The following is a 25,237-nucleotide window of genomic DNA, read 5'->3' on the forward strand; positions in this document are numbered from 1 at the left end:
AGAGGGCCTTGCAACATATAATTCCAAAGATACAGAAGATTTTACAACAAAGGACATCAGAACACAGGATGTTAAAGCTGAAGAAACCTTACTTTCTAAACACTGATCCAATATTCTTATTGGATAGCTAAGACAGGAAGATAGCTGAGGAAGACAAGGAGGGAAAAATGATTTGCATACTGTCACAAATTATTTAGTGGATAAGACAATTGTGAATTACTCTCAATTTACATTCTCAGTCTTGACCTCTAAGCTTAGCTCCAGCTCCATATTTCTGAGCCCACAGAGCTCCTAATATATTCTTCTCTCCTTATTTTTCCAAAATTAGCTTCACCTCAAAATTATCCCATGTCTGGAAGGGATCTAAGGATCTAAGAACTAAGAATCAGGCTAAATAAGTTCAAATTAACAAGTATTTAAAGGGGCAGCTAGATAAAACAGTGGATACAACACTAGCCATTAGTGAGGAGGACTTAAGTTCAAATGCAACATCAGGTACTTACTAACAGTGTGACTTGAACATTTACCTCTAATTACCTTTAAAAAAAGAAAAAAAAAAGAAAAATTACATTTATTAAAGTGTTAAACACTATGCTAGAATGCAAGTCCTAGCTATTCCGCCTCCTAGATTTGTAATCCTGGGCAAATCATTCCCTCCTGAGCCTCAGTTTTTATATCTATAAAATGGTAATAATGTTATTTTGCTCATTAACCTCCTGGGAATGTTGTGAGGGATCAGATGACATGTTGGTCATAAAGTGCTCCAGAATCATAAGGTATTATGGAAATAAAGTATTATACATAATATATTATATAAATATTATTATGATGATTCTTGTAGTTATTTTCCAGCCTGGAAGTCTACAGGTGATTCTTCCCTCTCCTTCTTTCCATATTTCCAGGGCTTTGCCATGTCGATACTTGTTGCCTGTTTGGTGGCACAATCAGTATTTCCTAAATAAATCTTGCACCTGCTGAGGGTATTAGAGAATCCAGTCTGATCATGCTTTATCAGGTAATGAATTATTTCTTTACCTTCCTACTGGGTTTATATGGATAAACTTAGTAAGTTCAAGTATCTCATCCTTTCTCTTTCAGCTCTAAACACTGTGATTCTCTCCTCTGTGTGATTTGTGCTCTTAAAGACAGTTTTGACTTTTTCAAAAGCATACTTTAGACTAAGTGTAAGCTCCTAGGAGAAGCAGCATGTCATAGTAGCATGGCTCTAGGGGTGGGAGGTCTACATTCAAGTTCCACCTCTGGGTTAGAAGCAACTTAACCTTGGAAGAACCACCTTCATTCTAAGATTTATTTTCCATAAGGAATCTTGTCACGGAGACAGACAGTAGGATGGATGAAGGTCAAACTGGGGCATCCAGAAGGTCAAAAACACTATTTTTGCTGGAGTTGCTAATTAAGACTCAGTGGCTGTAGCTACTTTCTGGAGAAAACCTTATGACCAATCTCTGGGTTTTTCTACCCTGTTTTGGAAGAAATGCGAAAGTTATTAGTATGAGATCTTGCTTCCTTTAAATCTGGACTTCTATAAAGGATGTAAAATACATAGAATCCTAGAGTGGGAAGAGATTTCAGAATCCAACTTTTCGTAGCTGTACCTGGGGAAAAAACTTCCCTTTATAGCATACCTGACAAAGGGTCATCCAATTTTTGAAAACCTCCAATGAGAGGGAACCAACCATCTGCATGCTTCTGAACAGCTCTGATTGTTGGGAAATTTGTTCTTACACCAAACTTGAACTGACTCTTTGGCATCCACCTACTGTTTTTAATTTTGATCTCTCTAATATCTACTAGTTCTGTGATTGTGGTAAAGTCAGTAATTTTTCTGAGCCTAAGTTTGTGAAACACAGAGAATAATTCTTGGAGTATACACTTCACAAAGCTGTAGTGAGGTTAAGATAAACTTTGAAAAGCACTATATAGAAATCAATTGTTATTGGTAGGCCCTTGGGGAAACAGAGTTACCTTATTAAGGAGCTTGCAATCTAGCAGGTGAGATAGTACACAAATGAATAACAAATAGAAAACAACTGTTATTCACAAAGCATTTATCAAGCACTTATAAGTCAACTGTGTGATTAATCAATTGGTCAGTTGATTAATTGATCAACAAGCATTTATGACAATGTGCTAGGCTTTGTGCCAAGTTCTGGGAATATGTAATAGATAAATAAATGAATGAATGAATGACACATGAAAAGAGCACCTGCCTTCAAAGGGCTTACATTCTAATAGAGAAAACAAAGGACACATAAATAGGTACATATAAAATATATACAGAATGGCTGGATGATAACATTAGAGGGAGCAGGAGGATAGAGGGAGCTGTGTAAAGAGCCCAGTGCTATAAGTTTGGATAAATCCAAAGTTTAGCTTGGGCTATTATCAGCCTCCCAGAGATAAAGGCCTCAGATGATATGCCAGTCATATACACAGTACAAATCACACAAATAGTTTTGAGTACAAAAGAGAAGCTGGAAAAATGGTATGTGAAGTCTGAGGTGGGCAAAGTTGTTTTGTACTGGGGGTAGTTAGGGAGGTTTTTCCATAAGGGAGGGTGTCTGAACTGGGCTTTTAAGGCTATGCAGGAATTCCCTAAATGATAAGGGAAAGATAGAGCATTCCAGCCAGAATAACAACATGGGTAAAGACATATAGGTGGGAAAGCACCTTGCAGCATTAATGGAGACAAATTCAGATTAGCTAAAGCACTGGATTCATGGTTAGAAGCAGAGTGAAATATAAGAGTGAATATATAAGTGGAGTATAATTCATGAAGGGCCTTGAATGCCAAACCAACAATCCTGAATTTTATGGAAAAAACACAAGAGTATATGATGTTTAAACAAGGCAACAAGTGGAAGATAGCCTAGAGAATAAATGAAATTTATTTTCCTTACAAGTCTGCAAGGCAGTTTTTTTTTTCTGTATCCCACTATACTGCTTTCTGAAACTAAAGAACACAAATTAGAGATAGACTTTCCAAAAATATTCTGAAAAGAAAAGCAATCTAGATTAAACTGATTTTGCTAAATGGAAAAAAATGTCTATTGAAGTAGTTTCTACAGACATATTTCAATTTTAGTAGTGAGGAAACTGAGGGTTAGAAAGATTAAGTTAACTGGTACTACAGATAACATGGGTAAGAATTCAAACCCAGAATGTGAATCCTATGCTGTGCTCTTTCTGGAAAAGGGAGAAAGTAGAGATAAGAAGACCTCTTATGAGAGGTCATTAAAATTTTCCTTACAGACAGGAAGTGCAGAATTGGATTATTTGAAAGTCCCTGCTGGTGCTCTACACTTCACTATAAAGTTTCCCCAAACTTCCCCAAAGTCTGATTTCTGAAGAAGATTCATTCTTCTTTAAAATATTTATTTGTCTCAATGTTTATTCTTCTTCTTTGATATTTATGGATTTAAATAAATATTCATAACCATACAAAAATATCTAATTTCTCTAGAACAGTCATTCAAGATAATTGAAGCTTTTTTTAATGAAGCACCAACGTTTAAAAATAATAATAACCAAGAACATTCATCTTTTAGAAATATTTTGGTCTATATGATTTTACTTTTCCTGAAACTGCCTCTTTTTTTCTATGAAGACATCCCCTTTAACCCTGAGCTCACAATTATCAGAGGGCTAAGATTATTTGATCATAGGCCAATTATGCAGCTTTGCCCAGGATATCCTCTATTCCCAGAATGTCATCCTCACCCCTGTTCTCCTTGGTCTTATGAGAATTAGGGGAAAAGTTCTCAGGTGTTTATCATCAGTAAACTATGGTTTGGCTCCTTGATTCAATATTGATTATCTGTGTGACTCTGGATAATTTAACTATTTGGTCTTCCTAAATCCCAGTTTCATTTGTAGTTATAGTAATTGTTATAGTAATACTTTCACTACTTAATCCCCAACACTATTATAAAAGTATTTTGTAAATACTTTTATAACAGTAATAACAATAATAATAATACTTCGAGTTTTACAAAGTGCTTTACATATGTTAAATCATACAAGAGAAATTGAAATTATTTTTTTATAATATACTTGGTTGTTTTGGTCAGTAGGTTGATTTTTAATTCAGGAAGAAACCTTAGATACACTTTCCTTCTATAGTCTATGATCAAGTCCTCCTTAAGTTTTCCAAGTGATGGAACAAACAAACTTGTATAGAAAAGAAATGGGCTTTATTTATTATAATGAGTCCCCTGTCATGAAAAGTCTTCATTTGGAGGCTGAATGATCATTTGTCTGGAATGGTTTAGAAGGAATTCATGCTCTACTGACAAGATAAAGTTAATAACCTCTCAATTTCCTATCATTTTTGAGGTGCTGCTATTTTACAAAATGAAAACAGAATTTTGAGAAGAAAAATTCAGCAGGGCTGAGCAGCATGGAGAATAGAAGGGGAACCTTGGGTCATGAAGACTGGCTAGACTACTTTTTGAATAATCTGGTGAAATGGTTAGGAATATCAGCAGCTTCTGATTACTCAGATCAATGTGCTAAATTACAGGAGGCAGACCCAACCCAACAAAAAAGATGTTCCTAACAATGAAACCAGTATAACAATAATAATAATAATAATATTAATATTAATAATAATAATAAAGGTTGCCTAATGTGAGAGTTTCTTTTCTCCTTGATACTGGATGTGTTTAAGTGGAAACCAGATAAAAGACCGCTTCTCAGATATAGCCACAGATATAGGGTGGGATGTCAGGCAAAAATGATTTCTGAAGATTTTGCTAATTCTGAGCTTCTGGGATCTTGAGAAAAAGCATTAAATCCACAATCATGAATTATTCTTATGAACCCTGAAGTCCCCCTGATTTTTAAATATATTCAGGGACTCTAACTTTTCCAATTCTTCGAGAGGGCAAACCACTAATAATGATTATAATATCATCTATCATTTATATGTAAACTTATTTACATAATATTTTATATAGTACTTTAGCTATCAAACCCTTTTTATACATTATTTGATTTGATTCTTAAACAGCCCAACCCTAGTATTATAAGATCTTTATTTCACGTATGAGGAAACTGAGTCTGAGACAAATGAAATGATTTGCCAGAGTCACACAGATGGTAAATGACTGGATTAACACTCAGTTCTTCCTGATTCCAAATCTTATTCTCTGTTCACTATATCACTTCTAGGAATGGCTGCCTTAATTGAAAGCACTGAGGTAGTCAGAGCAGAGAGAAAATGGATTACATCGCTCTCCTCTTCCTTTTTTGTCTGCTTCCCAACCCATTATCAGTCAGTTAATTCCTTCGACCTGACCTTCAGCCATTGGGCTTGCTCTATTTCAGAAAACCCTCTCTTCCCCACCTTTTGTCCCAGACTTCAGTTCCATAAGACCATTAGATCACTCACATGTGAGGAGAAGAAAGTGGCTGAAATAACTCTATGAGTCACAAAGGCGAGGAAATTCAGGCTTGAAGGGGAAAAAAATGTAATCCTATGATTCCCAATGGTTCTTTTCTAGGCAAATACAGAAGGGGACACACACATGACGCTGCAGCCTTGCTGAGAGCTCCCTCAAGCCAACCCAGACTGGCCATAACTGGCAGCTAGTGCCCCCGGGTCAGACCACAACAATTCCCTATCTCATTGAATCAAGGGCTCAGCAGCAGCATCATTATCATCCTCATCACAGGATGCAGTTTGTGGAAGACATTATCAGTGTTTTAATATAACATGATGGTATTAGAAAGGACATTAGAACACAGAATTCAAAAGACATTAGAACACTGAATTGGGAAATAAATTTTTTAAAAAGCATTTATTTAGCACTTACTATGTGCAAACAGAAAAGTTAGATGGACCTTGCTCACAAGGATGGGGGAGAGAACACATATGAAGGTTTCAGCTTCAAGTCTAAAGGATAGCTCCCATAGTCCTCAGGGTGCTACTGATTCCTCTTCTTTGATGTCATTTCCAAAAATCATATCAGTTTCTGATTATTAAAAAATGCCAAAGATTTTGGTAATGAGAACATAGAATATGGATCACTTAGACTATAAGCTGTATCCTATCTATAGGATTAAGGCTAAAAAGCATCTCTGTTTCTTGTAATAAAATGAAATTTTGCTCCATGATCTCTGAGGTCTTTTTGAAATACACATCTATGATAATTATTCTAGTCGGGATCCAAAAGAAAGTGATTTGGCCCTAGCACACAGCTAGTGCTCAGAAGTCAGTCAATTCTTTAATGAATAGTTGGAATTGCTACCAATGGCTTTATAGAATCAAATCTACCTTGTAATAAATCACTGATCATGGGTCTCTGGGATCAAGCAGAACAGAACCTAATATCTCTTCCATATGACAATCCTTGAGATCTGTAAAGCAAGTGATTATGTCCTCTTTAAATTTTCCCTTCTCCAATCTAGCCATTCCCAGTTCCGTCAAGGAATCCCCCTAAGACGTGTTTCCTAGACTTCAAACTTCCCTCCTACAACATTCTGGTTGTCCTTGCCCCCATGGTAACAGCTTAATGTCCCATGCCCAACTAAATATTTGGGAAAAAACAACAACAATAAGAAAAACAACAATAATTTTAAAAGAAAAACAGAAGAAATAATAGTTCCTGACAGAGTTGTACTGGACCTCAAAGGCCATTCATTCCAAACTCTTCATATTACAGATGGGGGGAAACTTAGGCTTAGAAAGGTGATCTTTATTGTCCTGAGTCCGGTAAGTCATAATCATCAGAGATGAGATTTGATTCCTGGTCCTCTTACTCCAAGAATCACTGTCCATCCTATTGTAGTACTGTGCTAATAAATGATGATTGATAATAAAGGCTGCGTCAAGTCTGTCTCCTTGGTCTTGATTTCCAGGATTCCCTTATATGCAGAACGCATTGTGAAACTTCATTTCTGCTCTTCCCAATAACAGCCTTTACCAAATCCATTAAATTAACTTCATCCTTAGAACATCCCTTATGCTGGCTAGCTCTCCTCTCATCATCGCCATTTTTAAGATGAAAAGATAGGTGGCTAGGGAAGGGACATGATTTATTCGGTCATGCCATGAGTAAATGGTACAGTCAGGATCCAGACCTGGGTCTCTTGGTGCCAAGCTTAATGCATTCCCTATAACGCCCCATTCCATCACACTGCCTTTCACAGTCTGATGCATGATAATAGCACTAAATTTCAAGGACCTAAATGTTCACGGTATTTCTTCCACTTTTTTTCTCCTGTGCCTTTCTAACAATTTCTTGAGGTCAAGGTAATCCTCGGTGCACATCATTTGAGTTTAAAGCAGTTGTGAGTGCAAGAAAATATATCAATTCCCTATTCTTTTTCCCCAGAAGAAGGCATATCAGCTAAAATGAATAGTAATTTCCAATATTTACATGAGTACTTTCCTGAACTGGATGCAACTTTCAGGCTAGGATGATGAATCTGTTCCACAGGGAGTGGAAAGCTGTTATTATCCCCACTTTAGCAAATAAGGGAGTAGCTCACATTTGTATAGGGCCCTTCACTTTTTTTTTTTTTTCTATAGGCACTTCCAGATACCTTATCTCATTTTATAGAATCATGTAATCTCACAGGGGAAAGGAAAAATGGAGAAGGCATTTACAACAATTTCCACCTGAATCATTGGCTCCCATTTTATTTTATTTTTTTTAATTTAATAGCCTTTTATTTACAGGATATATGCATGGGTAACTTTACAGCATTAACAATTGCCAAACCTCTTGTTCCAATTTTTCACCTCTAACCCCCCCACCCCCTCCCCTAGATGGCAGGATGACCAGTAGATGTTAAATATATTAAAATATAAATTAGATACACAATAAGTATACATGACCAAAACGTTATTTTGCTGTACAAAAAGAATCAGACTCTGAAATATTGTACAATTAGCTTGTGAAGGAAATCAAAAATGCAGGTGTGCATAAATATAGGGATTGGGAATTCAATGTAATGGTTTTTAGTCATCTCCCAGAGTTCTTTTTCTGGGCATAGAGTTCAGTTCATTACTGCTCCATTAGAAATGATTTGGTTGATCTCGTTGCTGAGGATGGCCTGGTCCATCAGAACTGGTCATCATATAGTATTGTTGTTGAAGTATATAATGATCTCCTGGTCCTGCTCATTTCACTTAGCATCAGTTCGTGTAAGTCTCTCCAGGCCTTTCTGAAATCATCCTGTTGGTCATTTCTTACAGAACAGTAATATTCCATAATATTCATATACCACAATTTATTCAGCCATTCTCCAACTGATGGACATCCATTCAGTTTCCAGTTTTTAGCCACTACAAAAAGGGCTGATTGGCTCCCATTTTAAAGATGCCATCAGATTCATCAAATGCTTTCCCTATAACATTTCTGTGTAGAAGGTAGTAAAAATAATACTCCATCCATTCTACACATGAGAAAATTGAGGCTCAGAGAAAGTAAATGAATGGGCAGAATAACAGAATTTCATAGTTGGAAGGGAACTCAAAGCTGAGAAAGAAATGAGAGGGAGTGACTTATCTGTGGCCACACAGCCAGCTCGTAGTTATCAAAACTGGTAATTGATACCAGGTCTAGCATTCCTTCTCCTTCCCCATGATGCTACTATGAAGTTAGAATCTATGTTATAGCATCAATGACAAGTGATTATCTACTCTGCTTTAACGTCTCAAGTGGTATGGATCTAGATTCTTTAGAGTGTGGTCTTGTTTGATTAATTGATCAACAGCACTAATTTTTTCTTACAAGGCAAATATATGGTGCAGTCATTAAGATCACTGGAAGATTTGAATTCAAATCCAGCTTCAGTCGGTTACAAGCCATGTAATCCTGGGCAAATCCCAGAGTTGTGATATTTGCAAAAAGTGCTTAGCAGAGTGCCTGACAAATACCAAGTGCTCTATAAATGCTTAACAGTTTTGATCACTGGGAATGAGTGATATAGATTATCTGTGAGTTTCTTTGCTCCATTAATATGATCCTCAAGATGATAGCAGACTGGTGTATAGCAACATGAGTTGCTGTTATACTTTTTGCAGATGCTGGAAAAATAATACCCAAAGAATGTGTTTAATGGATCTGATTCAACTTGGGGAAAAGGGAGAGACACTATATAGCCTTGATTCCTTTTTGTTCAATAATAAGTATAAATATTAAGATATATCTTTATCAAATTTTCAGGTGATACAAAATTTAGAGGAACAGTTCATGAGAAAGATGGTGGCAAAAAAGATTTAACATGATCTACATAAGCCAAAAAAGGAGGAAATTTAACAAAAACACATTTAAAGTCCTACATGTAGGTTTCAAAATATCAATTAGATCAGGGACAGGTTGAGAAGACATGACTAGGTAGTATTTCATTTGAAAAAGAGCTTGGGCCTAAGTTGACTATTAATTTGATAAACCACAGTATATTAGGGCAGTTTTAAAACTAAGGGCACCTTTGAATGCTTTAATAAAAACATATGTAGATACAGAGATGTAATGGTGTCAGTTAGTACACATCTGGAATATGGTGTTCAATTAGTACTTAATATATTTTGCAAAAGAAATTGGTCCTCTGGTCTAGAACATATCTGGAAGTACACACATATCTAAAGTGAAGGTATCATGTTTTATTTCTGTAACCTTTTATTGACTCTTCCTCTCTCACTTCCTACTCATCTCTGCTTCTTAAATCCATGGCATTCTTTAATTTCTTTCAGGTGTTGTTCCTGAAGGAGGCTCTTCCTTATCCCTCCAATATTTAGTATTTGCACCTTCCTGAAATTACTGTGTATTTACTTCTCTGTATACATTACATATCATCAGACTCTCTGAAGAAAGGGGCTATTGTTTATCTCTTTGAACCCCCAATTATTGTATGTATCTTGTACATAAGTTGTTGTTCAGTTTTTTCCATTGTGTCCTATTCTTTATGACATCATTTGGGATTTTCTTGTCAAACATACTTGAGTAGTTTGCCATTTTCTCTCCTGCTCATTTTATGGATGAGGATATTGAGGCAAATGGGGTGGAGTGATCTTCCCAGAGTCACACAATTAATAAGTTTTTGAGGCTTGATTTGAAAGTAAGTCTTCTTGACTGCAGTGCAGACAATCTAACCATTGGCCCACTTAGTTTAATTGTTGAATTGAAGGCAGCCAATTTTGTGAGGAAAAGGGAGATCTTATTATATGATATCATATGCCATATGACAGTTTCAGAACAAACTGGGGATTTTTTGCCCAGTGAAAGAAAAGACTTGGGTTGGAAGAACAAGATTATGTGTGTATGTATATACATATATATGTATATAATATACGGTTGCCACCACTGAAAGAACATGGCAGTTATGGCAATTGACTCATGAACATCAAAAATTGTTGATAAGACTGAGACATGATGAGACTGTTGTAGAACTTCAAAATATGCAGGAATCATTGGATTCCCTGACATGTGAAGTGATGGACAATAGATTGATTTTGGACTATCTCTTTGCTGCTGAAGGAGGTGAATGTGTGATTGTTATTTATATACCCTCCTTCTAGGACTAATGGACATGTATATTTATATTGTTTATTATATCACTATTTTGATTCATGTTGTTTGTTACATCAGTACTAGCCTGAGTTATATTACTATGTGCTTGTGTAATACTTCCCGTGCTGATGGATTTATGTGTACCTGTTTCAATTTCAGCCCAGAGGATACCTGCTAATAATATCTGGTTTGATTCCCCATTTCCCTTTGGTGTTTTCATCTCCATTTCTGAGAAGTCAGGATGGGCGTGATCACCTCCTTTTGGGGGTTCTCACTTCCCTTCCTGAGCAGTCAAGGAGAGCATGACAACCTGTGATCTAAAACAAAAGAAAGCGGGAGATGTAGAGGGCTGGAACTCTGAAAAGGTGTACTTGAATCAAGGACAGCATGGTGCTTATGGTGATGTAATGGTTGTGAATTTTCAGTGTGCTGCAGTAATGTAATAATGCTGAGGTATTTAAGGGAGTCTTAGACAGAGAAGGCTCTCTCAGCCACAGCTCTCAGCCACAGAGACAAACGAAGACTTGAGACTCTAGATTCCAGATTCCGGACTCCTTCTTTGACCAGCCTCGTGGTGGCTGTCCTACCTCTTTCACTTCTCCACGAAGACCAAGGACTTGAGCTAATCCCGAGGTCCTCCAGGGAGCTAGTCCAGACATTACATTTTGGTGCCCAACACATGTGTGTATATATGTGCACATCTATATATACCTACAATTACATATACACATACACAATTCTCTATACACATATACACACATATATACAATATGTATGATGTGTGTGTATATACGTGTATGTGTTCTAATGTCTGAAGACCTATCCCATGGAAGAGAAATTAGAATTGCTGTATTTATTAACCAGCAGACAAATTTCAGGTTGGTGATGGAAAATAATAGTTTGGCTCAAAATGATAACAACAATAATAGCTAACATTTGCTTAGTGCTTTAAGATTTTACAAATATCATATCATTTCATCCTCAAAAACTCCTGAAAGGTAGGAACTATTACTATCCCCATTTTACAATTGAAGAAATTGATTCAAACAGAAGTTAAATGGTCTTCCCAAAGTCACACAGATAGTAAAGGTCTAAGGTCACATTTGAACTCAAATCTTTGTGACTTAAAGACTTGTGTACTATCCCCTGTTCCAACAGCTCCTTTGGCTCATTACTGTTTCCAGTAAGAAACTTGGGAGATCTATTTTTTAATTAGTTAAACAAATTGCTCTGTGACAGAAGTCAGAATATAGATGTCAAAAGAGAACATTCATAACTAATAAACTGATGTATATAGTACCTGTAAGGTACTGGGGGGCTTCTAAAGATCTCCATGAAAACCTTAACTCCTGATTCATTCCTAACACAGCATTTGGACATTAGGGCATCAGGAAGATATCTGTAGTATATCTCAAAATTATCAATTGTCTCTTCCTTTTGTCAATTTTTGGCTTGGAGATGGGATAATTGGCAGGAAGAACTAATAAGTGAGGAGAATAGATATGGCATTCACCAAGGCAAAGAGTAGAAACAGGAGAGGATAAATAGAATATATAAAATCACTTTGTTTATTCATTTATTCATTCAGTGAGCATTTAAACTATAATCATCTTACAACTAGAAAAAACCTATTCAGTTTGTCCAGCCCCATATTAAACACCATAAAGACCCTGATTGTACCACAAAAGTAGTTCTGAACATCTACTTTCCATAAACTTATACTTACTGGGGAGAGGGAGGGGGGAGAGGAGAGAAGACTTATGTACATTCAAGAACAAAACAACACCAGGAGTCAGAAGGAATGAGTTCAAATGTGGTCTCAGACACTTAACACTTCCTAGCTGTGCAACCCTAGGAAAGTCACTTAACCCCAACTGCCTCAGCCAAAAAACAAACAAACAAAAAAACATCACCACAATAAAAAAATCTATCAGTATATATTTAATAATAATCACTGACATTTGTCTGGTACTAGAATTCTAACCCAGGTTTTTTGGCTCCAAATCTAGGACTTTACCATAAGTACCAACCAAGTGTAAGATTATTTGGAAAAAAGAATACATATATAGAGATATAGATATATAGCTACAAAATATATGTATGTATATATTTTACATACATATACATTTTTATATTTATAAATACATATTTATGTATGTATATATTTATTTATTTATATGTGTGTATGGTTAGTTTTGGTTATAGTGATCTGATTTATATAAGTGCCAGACCCAAATTTTGACTTACAATTATTTTTCTGCTCATCCAGTTGGGATAATCAGACAATCAGATGTCATTTAAAAAAAAAAAAGTGATCAAGTAGAATTCAAGAGACCTGGATTTGGATTTAATTCAAGGAGCTAAGGAGCTATATGATCTTGAGCAAATCAATCTCTCTTTCTCTCTCTCTCTCTCTCTCTCTCTCTCTCTCTCTCTCTCTCTCCATTTTAGTTTCCTTGGATGTACAAGAAGGAAGTCGGAATAGGTAATATCTGTCTCTTTTCAATCTTATCTATATCTTCTGTTCTAACAGTCTATGACTTAATTTTTTCCATGAGCATTTAATTTTCAATTATAAGACTGAGAAGGATCTGTTCAGTTTGTCTAGCCTTGTATCGGCCCCAATATGGATCACAAAAGTAACCTTGGTTTGATGAGGATATCAATATTTTGTGTTCAGAAGTCCGACAGCTATGACATTCCATGTTCTGTGATGATACTTTCTCAATTCTAAGATTGTCTGTAACTAACATATTACAGGAACCAACTGGAGACACAGAAGACAGCTGGAGACTTGTTCACATGTTGAACTCTCTTTGGTGATGGAACAAGCCTGATAAAGTTCCTGGCTGAAGAAATGCATCAAGGTGTGCTTAGTTTCTTGTCTCAACAACAAGCAAGGCAGGGGGAGAGATCTAAACTGTTCCATCGAAACAGCTGTCTCCTGGAACAAAACAATTCACTGGGGGGCAGGGAAGCCCCATCAACCTGTGGTATTGACAGGGATTAGTTCCTCTGACTGACCTACTTATGCCACCAAATCCTTTATGAGAGAGAAAACACATTTCAAATAAATACACCAGATTTTTAGAATTCATCCAATATCTTCAGAAGAACAAAGACACCCAGAATCAATGACTCTGTGGCTAGAGTATCCAGGGGTCTATAGAATTCTAGTTTTCATCTTAACTGATTCTGTGCATGTACAAATACTGTGCTCTTCTGGGATGTATGTATGTGTGTGTGTATTCATGGTACTACATGGTGAGAATGACCACAGCAGACTGTGAAATCTCTTGCAAACTTTCTCTTAAAGGATTTAAAAGACTTGGATAGAAATGCCACCAAAGAAGTATCTGACTGAGAGATGACCCTATTAGCATGTACTTACCATATCTCTACTAATTCCTAAGTTAAACATGGGGACAAATGAATTCATCTTTCTGGGTGACAGCTTTCTCTTCTACAATAACTCATACCCATGTAGCATTTGGCAGTTTGCAAAGCCCCATCTAACAAGCACTCTGACACTGGGAGGCAAGCTGTATAAGCTGTTTCATTTTATAGAAGAGAAAACTAAGAGAGATAAAAGTTAAATGATGTGCCCTTGATCTTTGCCAATTGTTAGAAACAATACTGGTCCCCAGATCTCTTGACTTCCAGGTAAAGTGATCATTCTGCTTTTTCATTAGAAAAAGTTGAATTAGATACTTCCTTATGTTTTTCAGTTTTATAGTTCTATGATTCTAAAGAATCTAAATCTAAATCTAAAGAATCTGTGGGTAGGTGTGGGAAGGGAAGAGCCAAGAAGAGTAGAAAGCAAGGAAAGGAACTACATTTGGGCTTTCTTTATGGGATCTCAAAGCACGTATAATAGAGAAACAACATTTCATATCTGGAAAATGCTCCATACAATATTGGTCCCAGCCCCTTATTTAACAGAGAAAGTACAGAGGTCCAGGAAAGAGAAATAACTTGTGCCAGACCATATAGCAAATCAGGGCCAAAAATTAGACTGGATTAAGGTCTCCTATATAATACTATAGTAATCTCCTAAGATTTCTAGAAATCAGGAAAATTGGTGTCATAGAATCATAGAAAAACAGTATTTGAGAGTTGGAAAGGAGCTCAGTGACCAACCAGTCCAACCCACACAGAAACTACACAGAAAAGGAATCCTCACTATGGTTGGGATTCCAGGGTAGTTTATAGAGAAGACATACACTCATTCATGCAAGATTTCCCCAGCAGAAGGTAAGCTGCTGGGGGTGGGGGGGGGGGGAATTGTTTCTTTGTTAGTTTTAGTATACTGAGCACCTAAACCTTATTCCAGCACACAATAGACAATTTAATGATTTTTTTATTGTTGTTGAACTGAACTGAATTGGATTAATTTGTTCACATAGTAAACATTGTATGAACGACTAAGAGAAGTAAAAGGAGAGGCCACAAGGTTTAAAGGAGAGAGGCCAAACTTGAACTCAGGAAATCTGAGTTCAAATCTTTCCACTGGCTCACTCTCAATATATTACAGTCAATATGTTACTTTCTAAGACATGATGATGAAAAAAAGTTGCAGACCTGTATCAGGTGGAGAGTGTTTTCACATGAAAAGTTCTCTACACCAATGAAATCACAGCTTTACAACCCTCCCTTGATCACATCCCCGACAAGAACAATATAGAATTCTGTTAGAAACAATAGGGAAAGACTGAGTATAAGAATAAACCTCAAAATGAGACAGGAGGCAACAAAGCTGATGTTAGTCCCATAGTCCGTCTAGATGGGAGTTCAGGCTGTTCCAAGACAAAAACCAGAGGTGCTTGATGGGATTTGGGGCTTATTCAGAGCTTATTGTGGTATTAATGAATATAAAATAATCATCTAATTACATTATGTTTGTAAGGCACTTTGGCGATGAATGGCAGAAAGGATAAGGATTGAGGAGGTCTTTTCTTCATGCTTTGCCTGATTTGTAAACCACTGCTGGTGTTTTTTTTTTATGTTGTTGTTTTTAAAATGAACTGCAAAAGCAAATCTTGTTGAGAGCTTCTTCCAGTGAAAGCAGAATATATTAAGGAGCTGGGAGACGGTGCTGGGGCTAAATATAGCCAGGCGATGGAGTGGTGGGAGTGCTCAGGCATATTTAGAGCCATTTTCATCGTGTTTGAAGGATTCAAAGTTGGTTCTTGATGGGATTGAGCATCTCTTAAATAATCTCATTAGAAATGTTGGAACTATCAGATTTCTAAGAGTATTTGTAAATAATTCTGAGGAAGAGCAGGTATGAGAGGAGTGCTGAGGCACTGATTGGATCACAGAAGTTGCAAGTTAGAAGATGTCTTCTGGGCCAGTGACCATTTGATACATGAATTCCCTCTACTGAAATCAGCATCCAAGATCACTCAGGTTGCAATTCCAGGAATCACTACCTCTCAGGCTAGCCCATTCTATCATATACCTCTCATTGTTAGAAAATTCCTTCATATGAAGTTCACTTCATAACTTGTGAGTGATTCCCCAGCATTTGCTTGAAGACCTCCAGTGAGGAAGAATTAACTCTCTTCATAGGGAGCCAATTCTATTAATGGACAGCTCAAATTATACAAAATTTTCCTAACCACAAAAAATACTTATATTTAACTTACTACTTGCCACTTACCAAGAGCTCACTTTCTTTCCTTTTGGGGTCAACATTCTCACACAACCAATCCTTTATATAATTGAATATAGCTATTATGTCTCCCCATATATCTTCTATTCTTGGGGCTAAAAGTTCTTACTTTTTTCTAGTGATTTTCAAATGGTTTTCACCAAAGGTCAATACTTTTCATGATCTTTGTTGCCCTCCCTAATTACCTCTCCACATTCCTGATAACCTTCTTAAAATGTGGCACATAGAACCAAACAGATTATTACCAATATGACCTGATCAGGGTTGAAGAAAAAAGCTTCTGCTAAATGGGGGTTAAGTTCTTTGGTGTCAAGCATTCAATGTCCTTTGCCATGACATCATCAACAATAAGTTATAAATGTTTGCTTATTAAGCACCTTTTACATGCTTTATGTGCAGCTAGGTAGACAGAGCTCAGAGGTTGGAGTCAGGAATGCTCATTTTCCTGAGTTCAAATCCAGTTTCATATACTGACTAGCTGTGTGATGCTGGGCAAAACATTTAATCCTGTGTGCCTCAGTTTCCTCAAATATAAAATGAGTTGGAGAAGAAAATAGAAAACCACTTGGATTTGCTAAGAAAACCTAAAATGGCAATCAAGATGATGGAATAAAGGCAAGAATTCACTCAATATCTTCCCCAAACTACTCCAAATTCCTTTAAAAAAATGAATCTAAACAGATTTTAGAGCAAAAGGATGGAGTAGAATAAGCCAAAGGCCACTTAAAACGTCAGTAGCAACACAAGGGTGGGAGTCCAGTGTACAGTCCTGATGCAGGTCTCACCAGCATAACCTCAGTCCCAGCCCCAGCTCAGACCCCATGCTAGTAAAGCAGGAGCAGGCCTAGGGTCTTCTGAATTAACAGCTGCCCGACCTCTTAGCTCAGAGAACAAAAAGGACTTAGAAGGTCAGCAGAAAAGGTCCATGGGAAGCGGGTAGGGGTCCAGTGTTATCAGTGAAGGCTGGGCCAGTACAATCCCATTCCCTGCCCCAGCCTCAACCCAGACCCTAGCAAAACAGGACTCTTTCTTTAGCCCGCTAGATCTTATAGCCACAGTGGAACAGGGACACTCTTAATAGTCTGAAAACAGAAAAGAGTACTTGTGGTCAAAATCCTAGAAGGATTTCTGAAAACAGCTGCACAAAATCCTGAATCTTGGGATAATGTACCCTCCACCCTGGAAACAGAGCCCTACTTTAACAAAGAGTTAAAAATTGAGGAATAGGTTAGGAAAATGAGCAGAAAGCAAACAAAGTTTCTGACCACAAAAAGTTACTGTGATGACAGTGAAGATCAAAATACACACTCAGAAGAAGGTAACAAAGTCAAAGCACCTATATCCAAATCCTCTAAGAAAAATAAGAATTTGACTCAGGTTATGGGAGAGCTCAAAAGGAATTTTGAAAATCAAGTAAGAGAGATAAAGGAAAAATTAGGGAAAGAATTGAGGATGGTACAAAAAGAAACACAAAAAGCCAATGAGGAGAAGAATGTCTTAAAAAACAAAATGGGTCAGTTGGGAAAGAAGGTACAAAAGCTCACTGAGGAAAATACTTCCTTAACAATTAGAACTGAGCAAATGGAAGCTAAAGGCTTTATGATAACTCAAGATACAATAAAACAAAACCAAAAAAATGGAAAAAAATGAAAAAAAAATGTGAAATATCTTCTTGGAAAAACAACTCATCTGGAAAATAGAGCCAGGAGAGACAATTTTAAAATTATTGGTCTACCTCAAAGTCATGATAAAAAAAAAAAAGAGCCAGGACATTATCTTTCAAGAAATTATCAAGGAAAACTGTCCTCATATTCTAAAATTAGAAGATAAAATAGAAATTGAAAGGAATCTACTGATTACCTCCTGAAATAGATGCCCTAATGAAAGCTCCAGGAATATTATAGCCCACTTCCAGAACTGCCAGGTCAAGGAGAAAATATTGCAAGTATTCAGAAAGACACAATTCAAGTATAATGGAGCCACAGTCAGAATAACACAAGATTTAGCAGCTTCTACATCAAAAGACTGGGGTGCTTGGAATATGAGATTTTGAAGAGCAATGGAACTAGGACTACAACCAAGAATTACCTACCCAGCAAAACGGAATATAATTCTTCAGAAGAAAAGGCGGACATTCCACAAAATAGAGGATTTTCAAACATTTGTGATGAAAAGACCAGAGCTGAATGGAAAATTTGATTTCCAAATACAAGACTGAGGAGAAGCATAAGGAAGTAATCAGAAAATAATGTCATAAGGGACTGTTTACCTGTTTACATTCCTACATGGGAGGATGATGTCTTCAACTCATTAGAACTTTCTCATTATTATATCAGTTAGAATGAGTATACATGTACAAAGAGGGCACATGTGAGTTGAATATGAAGGAATAGTGTTTTTAAAAAAAACAGGATGGAATTAAGAGAGGAAAGAGAAATGTACTGGGAGAAAGGGAAAGAGAAGTGGAATGGTTAAATTATCTGCCATAAAAAAGAGGTAAGATAAAAGCTTTTACAGTAGAGGGGAAGAGGGGGAAGAAAAGGTAAGTGAGTGAACCTTACTCTCATCAGAATTGGCTCAGAGAGGAAATAATATACATACTCAATATGGATATAGAAATTGATCTTACTCTGTAGGAAAATAAGAGGAGAATGGGATACAGAAAGGGGCAAGGGTGATAAAAGAGAGCACATTGGAGGAGGAAGTAGTCAGTAAGAAAACACTTTTGAGGAGGGAAAGGGTGAAAGAACAGAGTGAAGAATAAATGGAGGAAATACAATTAGCAAAAAGAATTGTAAAAAAGAATTTTGAAGCAAGTTTCTTTAAGGGCTTATTTCTCAAACAGAGGGAACCGAATCAAATTTATAAAAAAAAAATTGAGTCATGCTTCAATTGATAAATGATCAAAAGATATGATCTATGTCTAAAGGGCTATTAAAACCATGCATATCCTTTAGCCTAACAACCCTACTACTAGGCATAAATACCAAAAGAGATCAATAAGAAAGGAAAAGAACATACATCTACCCAAAAAATATTTGTAGCAGCTCTCTTCTTAGGGCAAAAAGATTGGAAATTGAGAAGAGGTCTGTCAATTGGAGAATGGCTGAATAAATTGTGGTATGGGTGATTGTCATGAAATTATTTTTCTGTGGGAAATGATGAGTAGGATGTTCTTTGAAAAACACCTGGAAAGTCCTCCCTGAACTCAAGCAAAGTGAAATGTATTGTATACAAAGTAATAGCAATACGTTGAAATGACCAGCTGTAAATAAGTTTGCTATTCTCAACAGTACAATGATCCATGACTACTCTGAAGGACATAAGATGAAAAATCGTACTTATATCCAGAGAAGAAACTGATTGCATCTAAATATAGACTAAGAATAGTCTCCATCTCTCTCCCTCCCCCCCAATTTTAATTTTCTTGAGGGTTTTTTTATTAGATTGGTGGATCTATATTTTCTTTCACAACATGACTTTTATGGAAATGTTTTGCATAACTTCATATGTTGTTTCTTAATGGGGAGAGAGTCTAGAACTCAAAAGCTTTATAAACAAATGTAAAATTTGTTTTAAATGTAATGGGGAAAATATTAAATGAATACATTTTGAAAAAGAAAAAAGAAACAAAATGACAGGAAATGAGGAATAACTGAGGGAAAGACTTAAATAAATAAATAACCTAAATGGGGTTACAAAAAGTCAGACAAGATTAAAATGAATGACCAACAAAATTATGTGCCAGGCATTGGGGATACAAAAACAAATAAACACAAAGCACAAAACAAAACAAAATTTTAAAAAGCAAAATAATCCTTGCTTCTCAGAAGTTTACATTTAACTGCTTCAAAGTACATCACAGAACTCTGTGATATCCATTTTGGCCATTCAAAGGCTTGTCTGGATTCCCTCCAAGTTTGTGGCTAGATTCCAGAGAAAGGAAGCTGCCAGATATCCAAATTTCTGGTAGATGTGGCACTTCTTAATTATTTTCAATAATAATAATGTTAATTATGAGTGTAGAATTTTTATTGTTAGAAACCATTCCTTTACATAAGAAATGATTCCTCAATATGAGGAAAAACTTCCTAACAATTAAACCTATCCAAAAAAGAAATGCACTGTCTCAAGAAGTACTGAGTTCTCTAATTATTTACATCTTCAAGTGACCTTCTGGTAACCAGTTGAGGGAAGTGATGAAGGTAGGATTACTTCTCTCCTGAAGTAGAAGATTTGATAAGATGACTTCTGAGATTTCTTCCAAACCCAGGATTTCAAGAAAAATCACTATTTCAAAAAGAAAATAGCAAAAAAAATGGAATAAACCCAAAACTAAATTTCTTTAAACAAATTTCAAGGCCAGAATAATTAATAAATCTCAAACCTAAGCATCAACCACCTGCCTCTGCCTAGCTTATGTGTTCCCACTGAGCAAAAACCAAGAACCAGATAGAGATAACTCTAAAATTACCTTTAGGACAATCACATTTGTAACAGGCTGTGATATGGATAAGAAGAAATTGTAGCTCTTGCAGGTGGTTTCTAAGATGCATTGAATGAATACAGGAATGCAGAAACAAGCATCCTGGAATACTGGAAAGAACATTCTACTTGGAGTTAGATGACTTAGTAAATCTACTATTTGTTTGCTGTGTGACCTCACTTCTATTTATTTATCTGTAATATGGGAATCAATCAATCATTCTACAAAAAATAATCACCTACAATGTGTCAGATATTGTACTAGGCACTGGAGTAATAATAATTGAGCAACAAATCTCTGGGAGTTGTGAGAATCAAGTGAGATGTATCTGAGTGGTGCAACACATTTTGTAGTAGCAAAGACCTGGAAACCAAATAAGTATTCACTGATAGAGGCTAACCTAAACAAATCATGATTCCTGAATGCAATGGTATTTTATTGCACTGTAAAAAATGCTTAAGATGAAGAATGTACAAAAGGAAGAAAGGGCTTATGTCAACTGATGCAATTTGAAGCAAATATAATGAGAGCAATAATATACCTGGAGATGATGGCAACATACATGGAATGAACACAAAAAAAATATCAGAACTAAATGCTGAAAGATTATAATAAACAAGATTGGACCCAAAGAAAAGAGAGGGAAAAAGCTACTTCCTTCTTTCTTTATAGAGATAGGGGACTATAGATGTGGAACACTTCATATAATGTATGATGTGATTAATAAGTTGATTAATTTTATTCAATTGTTAATATTGCCCTCCCCCCATTCTTTGATCTAAAGGATGATTCTCAAGGAAAGGATTAAGAATATAATGAGAATATAGGAAGTATAATACAAAAGATAGTAGTGAAATGTGAATTAAAATAGTGCAGACATGTTACTTATCATTAAAATGTTTTTCATTTTTGTCTGAGAAAATCCATGAAACACTGATTAAGCATCACTTATGAATAAGGCCTTCTCTGCACAAAGGATAAAAAGCTAAAGTTGATACTGTTCTTGTTCTCACAGAGCTTGCAGTCTCCTGGAGGGGTGTGTTAAGTTATTCAAATGAGTATGTTAGTGGGTAAAATATGACAATGGAAGTCAGTCCTTTAGGGCGTCTGTGAAGAAGAATAGTATGTTGACTTTGGAACCAAATGATTAAATAGGTGCTAACATACTGTATGGAATTAACCAATATAAGTTACTAATCTGCACAGAAGACTTTCCCAGATGCTTTAACTGAACATCTACATACTCAGGCTTCTTCCAGAAGCATATTCTAACTTACTAGTTTGGAACTAAAATATGAAACAACATATATCCCTTATCTAACGCTGTCCTCCCTGGGATTTTGGCTCCTTGTAATAGGTTGACTCAACAGAAATGGTCCAAGATCCTGAGGCAGCAGCTATGGTTGCTAAGAGACCCATCTTGACATTACTGGGAGCACATACCTTTTTCTACATCTATAATTTATCAGATCATTTCATTTCAATTCTACCTTTACAATATTTCTCCAATTTATCTACTTCTTTCAGGTCTTAAGGATATCATCCTAGTTTCGAGTTTTATCTTTTAAACTATAGTAAGTTTTCTAATTGAATAATTGGGTTCTATGGTCATCCCTCTCTAATTAGAACTCTAATCAATTACCAAAAGAATATTTCTAAAGGACAAGTCTGGCTCTGCAACTCCTGGGATCAACAACCTTTAAATGGCTTCCCACTGTTTTTATTATAAAAAACAAATCTCTGAGTTTGGCATTTAGGGGGTCTTTGAAATCTAGCTGCTACCTTCCTTCTAGGTTTATCGCATATTATTCCCCTTCAATTATTCTGCTTTTTAGACAAAATGATCTTCCTACCATTCCCCAGAATGAGTATCCCAGCCTCCTTTTCCATGTCCTTGTACTGGTTATTCCCCACGTCTGGAATGATCTGCATCCTCACCTTCCTTCTGCTCCTTACTCACTGCTTCTGCTCACTACAGGATTTAGCTCACATACTAACTCTAAATAGTTGGCTCTATCATCTTATAGGAAGCCTTATCTGAACCTGTTGTTAGAATTCTCTGACTTCCCAATTTATCATATAGCTAATTATCTATTCATACTTTCCTCCTTAATAAAAGGTAAACTCCTTAAGAGTAGGGATTGATTTTCATTCTGTCTTTGAAATCCTAGTGCCTTGTACATAGCAGGTCCCTGAACTGGACACTCAATTGAATTGGAATGTATTGGTACCAGAAAACATTCCTGAAGGGAATTCCCATTGATTACAAGAAAGAAGGAAGTCAGTGTAGGAGTATTAGATTTGGAGTCAGGAGAGTTGAGTCTGAATCCCAGCTCTGCAACTTACTATCTAGAGACTTTGGTCAAGTCAAAGAGTTCAGATCCTCTTTCCTTTTAATCTACACAATATCAGCCTTAGTTTCCTGATCTATCAAATAAGAGGGCTATACTTAGGAGTGTAAATGAGCCAGCTCATACTGCTTCAATTGTTAAATGTTCAGTGTAAGAGTATATGCCTAGGAAATCAGCACACACTTCTAATCAGGGCCTGATTTATTGTTTTGTTGATTGTCTAGACTTAAGAAATTGTTGAAGAAGATATTGATAATGGAGATTGAATTTAAAAGTATGCCATCCATGTTTTTTTTTTGGAAGGGGGAGAGCAACTGGTCATTAAACAATTGCCAACACTATCCTAGTTATACCAGATCATCTCTAACATCCTCTCAAGTTCTCTGTCTTATAATCTTTCTTAAGAAAGGAGAGTCCTTTTCATCTAGACACCAGAACATATGGAGAGGAATAGAGTGAATTCTCCATTTTGCCATGGTCATATTCGCTTCCTAGATACCAGAGACTGCATTTCTCAAAAAGTGTTGAAGAGTAATGAAAAGGAAAAAAAAAAAAAACAACACGCAAAAACACACATGGAAATTAGAATCAGGGATATGTTAAAAAAAAAAAAAGTAATGACAACAACAACAACAACAACAACCCACACACCTCATGGCACTGTGCTAAATTTGGCTCCTGGCGGAATACAGTGACCCCAATAGTCACAGTCTGTTCTCAGCACTCCCAGAGCTGCTTCTGATATTCACACACCAGCCTGTGGTCTGCAAGGTACAGAAGCTCTCCTCACTTATCCTTGGTTCAGATTTCTTGACTAAATGTACATCTCTCTGGAAACTGGCAGTGTTTAAAGGATAGTTGGCAGATTCTCTTCCAAAGGCCCCATGCCCTCTTGCAGAGATCTTGGGGATCAGATCTGGGGGTCTCTGGGGGAATCAGGAGCTTATTTTTCAGAACCTGGTTGAAACTCTCCCTTCCTCACCAAGGATTTCAGCCCCGCCTACTTATTGGTCAGCATACATTGGGAGAAGCACACAGAGCATTCTATTAATACCTCCCTGTTCAGCTCCAGGGGCTTTTGCTGCTGTCTCCTAATTCCAGTTTTACTCTCTTCTCTTTGGAAGGTTCTGGCTATATTTATGACTATTAATTAAAAACAAGAGTTAAATATGGCACTGAATAGTGTATATCCATGCTCATTTAGCACCAGGCAGTCTTAGGAGAGAAAAAGAGAGGGAATCAAAATCTTGAAACCAAGATATATGCTCTCATTCAGCTTCAAATTCCAACATGACCAGACTCCTTTGGGTGAAATTTTGCAGATCCTCCATTCCCATAGCAAATGAAAAGGAAGCCCCTTGAGAAGTTAAGAAAGAATGGATTGAACATTGGACCTGGAGCTAGGAGTTGTGTGTGTGTGTGTGTGTGTGTGTGTGTGTTCAAATGCATATTGATTCTGTGGTTTTGAGCAAGCTGTGCCTCAGTTTCTCCATCTGCAATATTGGAGAGGGGTTAGACTCAATGTCTTCTAAGGTCCCTTCTGGTTCTAAATCTATAATCGGGCCTACCTGTGTGACTCTGTTAAATCACTCTCTGTCTTAGTTTTTTCATCTGTTAAATAGAATTAGCTACTTCACAGGATTGTTGTGAACAAAATACTTTGCAGTCATTAAAAAATTATCAAAATGCAAGTCATTATTATTGTTATTATTCATCTCTCAGTGATATCATGAATAATGCCTTTTATGAATCTTACAAATGTTATGGAATTTTGAGTAATTATTATCATAAGGGTCACAGCTGATAAATTATTAGAGAAGAAATGTAAATATGTCTTAAAAATTAAGAGAGCTAAAGGATACTGTAGAGATGATGTACTCAAATCTTCATTTTACAGATGTGGAAATAGAGGCTCAGGAAGGGTTCATTAGTTGTGTAGAGTTAATACTAGCAGATCTAGAGAAAAGCCAAGAAAATGTACTTCCCTTTCCTCTTTTCAGAAGTAGAGGGTTGTAGGTATGGGCAAGTGAACAGACTGTCAGACACAGTTATAAATATGTAGTTGAAAGACACTCTGGAAGTCATCTGATACAAGCCATTCATTTTATAGATAAGGAAACAGGTCCAATTCTCTCATTTCACAGAGAAGGAAACTGAGGCACTGTAGTCAGGGTCACACGAGTGT

At 36.4% G+C, this 25,237-nt stretch overlaps 1 protein-coding gene across 2 annotated transcripts in view; it reads right to left on the reverse strand.

Annotated features, from left to right (window-relative positions):
* The window catches only part of TENM4 (teneurin transmembrane protein 4), a 1,164,499-nt gene that overhangs the window by 1,094,320 nt on the left and 44,942 nt on the right, over positions 1 to 25,237 (reverse strand). The window lies entirely within an intron of this gene.

This window comes from Sarcophilus harrisii, chromosome 3 (genome assembly GCF_902635505.1).
Source record: "Sarcophilus harrisii chromosome 3, mSarHar1.11, whole genome shotgun sequence".
Classification (NCBI taxonomy): domain Eukaryota; kingdom Metazoa; phylum Chordata; class Mammalia; order Dasyuromorphia; family Dasyuridae; genus Sarcophilus; species Sarcophilus harrisii.